The sequence below is a fragment of the Felis catus genome, chromosome B2, assembly GCF_018350175.1.
Source record: "Felis catus isolate Fca126 chromosome B2, F.catus_Fca126_mat1.0, whole genome shotgun sequence".
In the NCBI taxonomy this organism is placed as follows: domain Eukaryota; kingdom Metazoa; phylum Chordata; class Mammalia; order Carnivora; family Felidae; genus Felis; species Felis catus.
In genome coordinates, this window is record NC_058372.1 from 78551094 (window position 1) to 78561593 (window position 10500).

Here is a 10500-nt window from a genome sequence, read left to right on the forward strand (position 1 = left end):
CTTTTATGGTTTCTGATACGGAAGCTATTGGATGTTTTCCCAGTGTTTTGCTGATTTGGCCCACCCTTCTAAAATCTCATCCTCATTGGGCTTGAGGGATGTTTCCAACTCAGTCAGAAGCTCCACTCACTTGACAACACCCTTGGAGATGAGAATAACACTTTAAACCTTATTTTCCTTCTTTGGTGTGGTTCCCATACTGGATTCAAAGTACTGCTGTGTGATGACTTACAGCAAAAGATGCTTCATAAAAATCAATTATAATATGTTTTACAGCAGGTTAGACTCTTTTAATGTATCTTGTTTGTAGCATTGCATCAAGGACATTAGTAGAATTTTAGATCTGCCAAAATATAAGCATAAGAACCATTGGTGGGGCAAAATTGCCTTGTCTTGAAATCAATTATGTTACAAGAGGAAAGAATAGAACACTTTTTCATGCTAGCTCCAAATCCAAGAAAAAGGAGTCCCAACTCTACATATTCTTTGCGATCTCTCAACATGACTAGGTTTTGGTTTTATTTATACTCCAGAAGTTACTATGAAGATTTTGTCTTTAATATCCCTAGGATGAGGGTCAGCTGCAATAAGTTGGAGCTAGGCTTCCAGCTTATGTTTCCAGGATGAAGAGCAAATTTACTTTCTTCTTTGCTATTATTTTATGTAAGGCAACCTTTAAAAATATATGTTAGTCTTCCTTTGGCTGCTGAAAAGACAAGTACATAAATCAGAAACTGAACTTGCTACCAAAAAGCATATTTGAACAAGAAAGAATATGGAAACCACTGATTTAAATCTGATACTCTCTCCCAAACACACCAGATGTTTTATATACCAAATTATCCCTTGGTGCTGAAATCTAGATCTTCTGACATCCAAATATTGCTATCGCAAGTGTTGAAATAGTCTTAAGTTTAACATGTGTAAGGAAACCAAACCTTTCTCCAGATAAAACTATGCAATTTCAAACCATCCAAAGAACTGTGATTTATTTCAAGGATTGAAAATGTGTGGTATGGCATAAAAAACACATGACATAAGATGTTTAGCTTATACTTAATATGTTTATTTTCAGAGGTTCACCACCATTAATCCATGACAGGTGTAGGGTCTATGATTTGAAACAATTATCTCTCAAGCCATTCATATCACTACTTAAGAGATGGCTTCATTCTTCCTAGTTACCATATGTCCTAACCATGCAAATGAGAAGGAGAAGAACATCTGGTCGACCATTGTTGTCTCGCCTGTCATGCAAGACATGTGGTATTGCATGTGCCCCTTATCGGGTTCCTTTGGGACATCAGCACAGTGGATGATTTCATATTTTATACAGCTGGTGCATTTAGGACATACCATCAATCTTAGTTCGGTAGCATCCTTACACCTTTGGGTTTTTCTTGGGCTTTTGGTGACGAATTCCATTTTTGGATTATGCAAACATCTCTTTTGGAGCTTCAAGTGAGAGTAGCATATTTATGTAACAGCATCTCTGTATAATTTGACAGTTTATGGGTAGAAATGTGGCCTCGGAAGAGACAGTTCTCTGGAAATCCTGCTTTAGGATATCTATGTTTTGGTGTTAATACCGACTTTATTTTGGCTGCCTTGGGAAAAATTCACTAAGCTCTGTATATCTTTATTTAATACCCTGTAAAATACAAAGTAGCCATCAAATGATCATTCTGCCATTGTATTAATCACTGGATGGAAGCTATCATACCCATGCATGCCATTATATACAAAACACATCACCTTTTTTTCTAGGGTGCATGTTTGAATGATAATTATTTTAAAAAGCATGATTTGAGAATCACAGAATTAGTTTGGTAACATATTTATACTATGCTGCCTCTATTTTGGTCAATTTGGTCACATCCCAGGGCTCTGACAGCAAACCTAAGCATCGTGAGGTTATAGTTTCTTGGGATCACTGACCCATTCTTTGCCACTGCTAAATGCATCCTCTGAAGGAGTATTTATTCAGGTGAGGAAGCCTTAGTTTCAATCTAATAAAAGCACACAGGTTACCGTGACACAATCAATACCCCTGCACTTACATATTTTTTTATTTTTCTGAACTGAGGACAATTTTATTGCTCATTTTTTTCTAAGCCTGCATGTTTCCTGAACTATGCTCAAGTAGAATTGTTTTTACAATATGAGGAATAACTAAATTGGGAACTTTAGTTTCAGATGCAGTACAGATACAAATATGGATTTGTATGGATATATATGGAAAGCAAAAGATTCAGTTAAAAACTAGCAATAATCTAGATCTTCAGAGCATGTTGAAATAATAGCCAAAAAAATACAGCATGCATTTTCTTTGTTATCTTTTTCCCATTAATATTCACATGATGGAAAAAAAAAGGGGGGTTTTCTTTTTTTTTCTCCTGCATAATCAAGTCTTTAAGAAGCTGTGAGAGCTGGCCTGTATTTTTTTTTTTTTTTTTTTTTTTTTTAGCCTCTGAATGCCAGCCGGCACACTGGGGGCAGTTAAATAATAAATAATAACAAATACTGGGTTTATTGACTCCTGAACCCTGGAATCAATCAATTAATCATGATATTATGGCAAGTTCAAAGGGATAAAAATTCTGAAACTGACTGCAAGATGCAAATGGCTAAATCCCCCAGTAGAAATAATTGCAAACTATTTTGATCAAATATAAAATGATGACCAATTTTGCCCTTTAGGGCCCAGTAACTTAAGTTTATTTAAATGCTATAAAGTACATCCAATCAGGATCTAATGATTTCCTAAACATCACTTGTTAAGATAAAGCATCACAATCTAATCACTCTAAAGACTAAAACCACAGATTCAGAGTAGTGAGCCCCACCTAATTTTAAAGGACAAATTCCCTGAAAAATGTCCCCTTGCCACAGATGATTTGGATATTTCAGTACGTCTTAACCAGGCCAATTTCTTCTGTTTGCATTGAAATTAACTTTCCTTTTTCCAACTTTAGGTACTAAAGTAAGAGATTTTACGTGAACTTTTTACCAGTCTACAAGAAACAATGTAGATGGTACTAAGAAAAAAGTGAATCACCCGAGGGAGAAAGAAGCCTTAGGTCAGAACTTGCAATATATGGTAATAACACTCAGCCATAATAATGTGCACAAAGGTCTCCCCATGACCACAGGACCTTGGAATAATAACTGGTAGAAGTTTATGCTGGCTGTTATGGATTTGCTTTCTGTTTTCACTCACCCGTTGAGTAGTGTACCAGATGTGTAGTTAATAGGGGAGATTTCCCCAAGTACAGAGAACCCTCCTGAGTTTTGCCAGGGGGTGTGGTCTTTCCAATAGGCCGCTCAGAACATGGTAGGAACCATACCAATAGAGTTTCTTTTGGATAATTGAGATGCTACCTTCAGGAAATGTATTGTCCTTATGATTCTAGTGTTGCCTGGTAGTAAATAAGGACATCTGGAAAGTCTGTTTTCAAGGCTTCAGATAGTATTCAGGTTTGAGATCTGGACCTTGTTTTCTAGGATTGTATCTTTTTAAGAGTCAGATTGAATTCATTCAATCATTCAGCAAACATTTGTTGAACATCTAATGTGTGCTAGATGTTGCAGATTCAAATAAGAATAGGATTTGATCACCATACTAATGAATTCATTGAATCATCTCTTAGAGTTGAGTGGTAATTTCACATGCATTATCTCCTTTAATCAAATGACCATTCTCAGAGGGATGTATCATATTTTAAGATATGGTAGTGTAGCTCAGTGAGTTGATAGAGTTTGCTTAAATTTCCTTAGTATTAAAATGTGGATTTAACAGAATTCTCTGGCTTCTTGGTCTTGTGCTATTTCTTCTACATCATAGCATATATTCCCCCTCTGAGTCTTGGTTTCATCTTCCATTACTTAAGGCAGAGAAACTGTTTTATCAAATCTTCCTTTTCACTATACACATTCTATGTTTTATGCACAACCAGAATTTGGATACAAGGAATTAGACAAGACTTCAATTTTAGTGACTCATCAACCTCTTTCAAACGCTTTGGGACTTTTGTAAACCAGTTGGCACAATTCCTTCCCAGTCCTGGACAAATCCAAATCCTCAAGTCTGATGGTGATTTTAGCCCTAAGAGCCTCTTGGTGTTAGTCTTCTATGACCTACAGAAGAGTAATTAGAGGTGGGTCTGGTTCTGAGCATCCTTCTTCCCCTCCTTTTGTAGTCTGCCCCTTCCCCACAATGATTGGATGGTTAGTCAATAGTGTTTGCTAGGGGTAGGAATCTCCTACCCCTTCTGTTTCTAAGCCATTAATATCCCAGCTCTCTTCCTTGTGTGTCTCTCATAAACTATCTCAAAATGCTAGGAGAATAGGATCTCCTGGGATGACACCATCTAATCTCTTGTTATGTGTTGAACTGTATCCTTTCAAAACTTTACATGTTAAAGTCCTAACCCCCAATACCTCAGAATGTGACCTCCTTTGGAAAAGGGTTAGTGCAATTGTAATTGGTTAAGTTAGGATGAGGTTATACTGGAGTAGGATGTGTCCCTAATTTAATATTATGGTGTCCTTATAAAAGGGGGAAATTTGGACACATATATACCCCCAGGGAGTGAAAATGAAGGCAGAGATCAAGGTTAGGCATCGGAAGCCAATGAATGCCAGAGATTACCAGCAAACATAAGAAGCTAGGAGAGAGGCATGGAACACACCTTCCTTTATAGACTCAGAATGAACTAGTCTTACTGACACTTTGATTTCTGATGCCTGGATTCCAGAACTGTGAGACATCAAATTTCTGTTGTTGAAGATACCCAGTTTCTGGTACTTTCTTATGGCAGCCCCAACAAAGTAACATACCCCTTATATAATAGAACTGGCTTGCAGATAAAGGTTTTCTCCTTGGCCCAGGATGACATCTCCCCTAATTTTCACTATTAATAGAAGAATACCCACTCATACCATTCTACATGGGGCTATCAGTCTTCCTCAAAGGACCAAATAATTCCACCAGTTGTTCAAAGCCTGTGCACATGACCTGGGGCGCTAGTCATCACTTCTTCTCATTTGTTTTCCTAAGGGCCTACACACAGTGTGCACTGAAAACTTTGTTCTACTCTTTGACTCCACAGGCCTTTGGCTACTTGAATATCTAATGGTAATTCTGCAATTCTGAGTGTGCTTCTCATTATAAAAGAAAAAAACAAGGCCATGCTTTCATTTGCAAAATCTCTTACTATTTGAGATGCTACTTGCCTCCCCCCTAAAAAATACCAATGAGTGTTTTCCATTTCCCTCCCAAACTGAACTTAAGGCTCTCTCCCTGCATACATAATTAAAATGTCCTTTCATCCTTTCATACATCAAACATTTATCAAAGACCAACCACATGTTGTGGTTGAAGAAATAAAGTTGACTTGACCTTGCAGACCTCAAAGTCTAGTAGGATAAATGCTCAATCTGGTGTAAGAGTCAGACATGGAAAGAATTGTTCTGTGACAAGCCCATGGTGGAGTGATTACCAGATGAAACCAGAGGCAAAACTGGTTGAATGTCCTTGGGAGAAAAGTTTTGGCAGTCTTCACAGAGGAAGTAACTTTCAAAGAATGAGAAAAATAATGGCAATTGGGGGAAAGGCAGGATAGGGGCACAGGTTGGGGAAGGGATCCCGGGTAGAGGTGACAAAAGTAGAAGTCTCCAGAACTTGGAAAAACCTGGCTCTAATTTTTTTTTAATTTTTTAACGTTTATTCATTTTTTGATGGAGAGAGACAGAGCATGAGTGGGGGAGGGGCAGAGAGAGAGGGAGACACAGAATCTGCAGCAGGCTCCAGGCTCTGAACTGACAGCACAGAGCCCAATATGGGGCTTGAACTCATGAGCCATGAGATCATGACCTGAGCTGAAGTTGGACGCTTAACCAACTGAGCCACCCAGGCGCCCCAAACCTGGCTCTATTTGACTAGAGTGTATATAAGATACACATGCATATATAGGTTTGGCAGGAGATGGGGCTCAAAAGTGAAGTTGGGGCTCAAAAGTGGATGGTTTTCCACACTTTGAGTGGGAGAAGTGTGGTTAGATTTTTTTTTAATGATCACTCTGGTGGCAGAGTGACACATGATCTAGGGCACAGACTGGAAGCAGGAGGCCAGTGGTGAGGCTGTATTTTTTGAATAAAAAAAATTATAACATGTTTCAACAAATATTAATGTAGTTGTGAACCCAGAAGGACAGGATATTTAACCTCAGAGTTATTTAGGAAGATTTTCTGTAGCTGTATCTAGGGGTTACATAGGAAAGAGAGATTGAAATTGTAAACCAGGGCAGTGCCAGCTGGAATGGAGAGAAAGGGATACATTTATGAGTTAGAAAGGACTGAATAAATGACATATTTAATATGGAAGTGAAGAAGAAACAGGACTCAAAAGTGGCAGCATCCAGATATTTTATTTGTCCATAAAGATAACGGCAGATGGAGATACTAAGAAGAAATGGTGATGACTTTCCTGAGAATGCTAATGGATTCAGTTTTAGAAATACTGGGTTTGACATACTCATAGAAGATATCTAGGGAGAGAGAATTATAGGCATTTGAAAATATTGGACAGGAGCTCAGAATGGATAGTTAAGTAATTATTATAATAACAACAACAAAATAATATCAACATTTTATTGAACTCTCATGATATGCCAGATACCTGCTCAGCCCCTGTGTGTATTATTTCATTTAGTTCCTTGAACAATGCTATGAAGTATTATCTTCTTTTTATAGATGACAAACTTAAGATCACAAAGCTAGTAGATAACAGAATTGGGATTTCTACCTGCGTCTATGTGATCTCAAAGCCAGTGTTCTCAACCCTTCCCTTCTGCTACCATCACTGCATGCATGTCCGTGAAGCTGTCAGCTAGGTAAGGTCATGCAATGCCTGTCCTTGGAAGGGAATCCATAAATGTCTGCTAAATAACTGAATGAGGCTTTGGATGCCACCTGGCTAGGTAGCAGGAAGAAAAGGGCTGCAGAGCTGATTGAAAGACACCAACAAACAATAGGCACCACTGGTGAAGACACTTTGTCAGCTGCTACTCCATGGAGTAGAAGACATAATAGCCTTCTCCGTTGGAGGAATAAGTTTCCCTGGTCCTTATATCTCATAGAAGCCCCCCCCCCCACCGAAGATGGTTCTTCCACCTAACTAGGATGAACATCCCTTTGAGCACCATGTCCTCCAAGATGTCCTGTATGATTCTCATGAAGTCTTGTATACTGCCTTACCCCTCTTCACCCCCAGTTGCCCAGGAGATCTGCTGAGATTCTGCTATGACATTTCTGCATAGAAGACAAAGAATCAAGGCCACTAAAATCCAAAGGAAACTGAAGAATGAAAATCTTAAAGTAGCACTTTTCATGGCATTAATCAAAATTTACATACCAAGAAGACTGGAAGAATTTGAAGTTTCAATCTGATACCGAGACTTACAGGGGCCCTCAGTCCTCTGAACAAGTTCCTGTGGTTCTGCCAGGAGAAAACCTTACTTTTTAAAGTCATTTGTCTCAAATTGAATAATGTCAAGCCTGAGGATATTCACATAAGTGAATATGAGACTGCCTTTCTGATTTTTGTGTTTTGATGAGTCTGATGTTAAGAATGTGCCTTGACTCTTATGTGGATCCTGAGAAACTTAACAGAAACCCATGGGGGAGGGGAAGAAAAAAAAAAAAAGAGGTTAGAGTGGGAGAGAGCCAAAGCATAAGAGACTCTTAAAAACCGAGAACAAACTGAGGGTTGTTGGGGGGTGGGAGGGAGGGGAGGGTAGGTGATGGGCATTGAAGAGGGTATCTTTTGGGATGAGCACTGGGTGTTGTATGGAAACCAATTTGACAATAAATTTCATATATTAAAAAAAAAGAATGTGTCTTGAATATAAATTGACTTGTATTGATTAAGATTGATTTTTACAATTGACTCACTTTCAGGGAAGAGGGATTGATAGGAGGCCTCGTGAAAATTCAGATTCATATAATTAAAGCTTGCTTAGAAATGAAAGCTGAAGTTGGGGCGCCTGGGTGGCTCAGTCGGTTGGGTGTCTGACTTCAGCTCAGGTCATGATCTCGTGTTGTGAGTTCAAGCCCTGCATTGGGCTCTGTGCTGACAGCTCAGAGCCTGGAGCCTGCTTCAGATTCTGTCTCCTCTCTCTCTGCTCCTCCCCCACTCACTCTCTGTCTCTCTCTGTCTCTCAAAAATGAATAAACATTAAAAAAACAACACACACACACAAAAGAAATGAAAGCTAAAGTTCTGAAACTTTGTGACCTACAGCTTTGATGTAGGTGCAATTATCACTTTCTTTTCTGGACCTTACATTTCAACAGCCTGATCTTTTATAAGAAATGTATTCACTGAAGCAGTAGAAACTATAGCACTGACAGGTCACTTTGATTGAATATGTGTTTTTATTTTAATTTAATAAGTAAATCAGGAGCCCCGGGTAGCTTAGTCAGTTAAGCGTCTGACTCTTGATTTTGGCTCACAGTTCATGGGACGTGGGATCCAGCCCTGTGTTGGGCTCTGTGCTGACAGCACAGAGCCTGCTTGGGATTCTCTCTCTCCCTCTCTTTCTGCCCCTCCCCCCCAAATAAATAAGTAAATAAATAAATAAATAAACTTAAAAAATAAATAAATTAAGGTCGGATTTCTTGCTGTTAGAAATGTTTACCTCCCTACGATAATGGCTGTAATATATTATGTGTGAGATCTTGTACTTCTTTTAGAAAAAGGGTATTCTTTTTTCTCTCACTTTTAAAAGGTAAAGTTATTAGATCATGATGTTGTCTGAATTTGTCACCTTTGTCAAAAGAAAAATGTGGAAGCTTCACGAATTTGGATGTCACCCTTGCACAGGGGCCGTGCTGATCTTCTCTGCATCACTCCAATTTTAGTATATGTGCTGCTGAAGCGAGCACAAGGATATTCCCTTTGGAAAGCCTCATTAAAAGTATATTTTCTTGGGGCGCCTGGGTGGCGCAGTCGGTTAAGCGGCCGACTTCGGCTCAGGTCATAATCTCACGGTCCGTGAGTTCGAGCCCCGTGTCGGGCTATGTGCTGGCAGCTCAGAGCCTGGAGCCTGTTTCGGATTCTGTGTCTCCCTCTCTCTGACCCTCTCCTGTTCATGCTCTGTCTCTCCCTGTCTCAAAAATAAATAAAATGTTAAAAAAAATAAAAAAAAAGAACTTTATAACTCAATAATTGCAAACAACTTTTAACTGTAATTATGAATATTATCTCTTAGTTCCACAGATGATTAATCTTACCTTAAATCATATTTATCCGGAATTTTAAAAATTTGTGTTTTATAGGCCTTATGATCCTAAAAGCATCAGTGCACATGTACAGATTACATATATGGCCATAAAAGTATACAGTATAGCAGAATTTCACTGAATAAATAGTTATTTGAGCCTGTAAGGTTCAGGTATTTATGACCCTTAATCTCTTAGGAACAGTTATTTATATGGTCATTAAAATAATTCACTTACTTTTGGTGAAAATAACTGGACACTCTGAGATAATTTTGTGTCTAGGATATTGGTTCTCAAATTTCAGTATCAGTCAGGGTCCAGGTTGGAGATGGAAACAACACAGTAATTAAAACAGAAAAAGCTTAATTAAAGAATTATTAACTAGCAATGGGGCATAACTACTAAGGAGTAAAAAGAACTCTAAAGAAAACAAGAATGGCAAATATAGGGAGTAGTCACTAACTCTAGGGTTTAGGTAAGGCACATACATGGGGAATGAACACATTTGCAAGAGGGTTCTCTCTCCCCCATTAAGAGTCAGACCTCTTTGGAGAGGATGTAACTGGTTTACACCCAGAAGTTTACTGGGTGGCTGAGAAGATCACTGAGGTGCCACAGGCTGAATGAGTGGAGCCAGTGTTTCATTTGAGAGCATCTGCAAAGACCTTGAAGTGGCTTAAGAACTAACAGCCATTTAAATATTAGAATGCTTACAGTGCTTCACTAACTCCTAGGCTTTTTTTGAAGCTTCTATAGATAATGAAATAAGAAAAAATGTCATACATTTGTGCAAAACATTATGCAGATTGTTTCCTGTATGTTTTCTCATTCAAAACCCACAGGTCCATACACTTTGATATGCCCTCCCCTCCCATTTCCTAAGGATTAAGGCCAAATTCCTCAGAATGACTCATGCTTTCAATGCATGAATCTAACATATTTCTCTAGACTCATTTCTCATCACTTCCTACGCTCCATTCCTAAAAGTTATAATGGATGCTTTTTAAATCTCCATTTAACCCCCTTATTGGATTTATAATATTCCCCAGTGTTTCTATGAAACGCATGAAACTGATGTTTATAGCCTACAAAACACACCTGGCTTGCAGGACAGTCTCTAGTATGCCCTAAACTTCTGCTTCTGCCAGTTGGAGTTGTGTAGTCATAAGGCATCAGATGATTGTATATGTGTGTTCCCAGATCTGTTTGTTTCAGTTA

General features: G+C 38.6%; 1 non-coding gene across 1 annotated transcript; it reads right to left on the reverse strand.

Annotated features, from left to right (window-relative positions):
- Positions 1-8839: 8839 nt before the first annotated feature.
- LOC111560631 lies at positions 8840-8946 on the reverse strand. Its single transcript, XR_002742634.2, has one exon. It is a non-coding gene; the product is annotated as a U6 spliceosomal RNA (small nuclear RNA).
- Positions 8947-10500: the final 1554 nt, after the last annotated feature.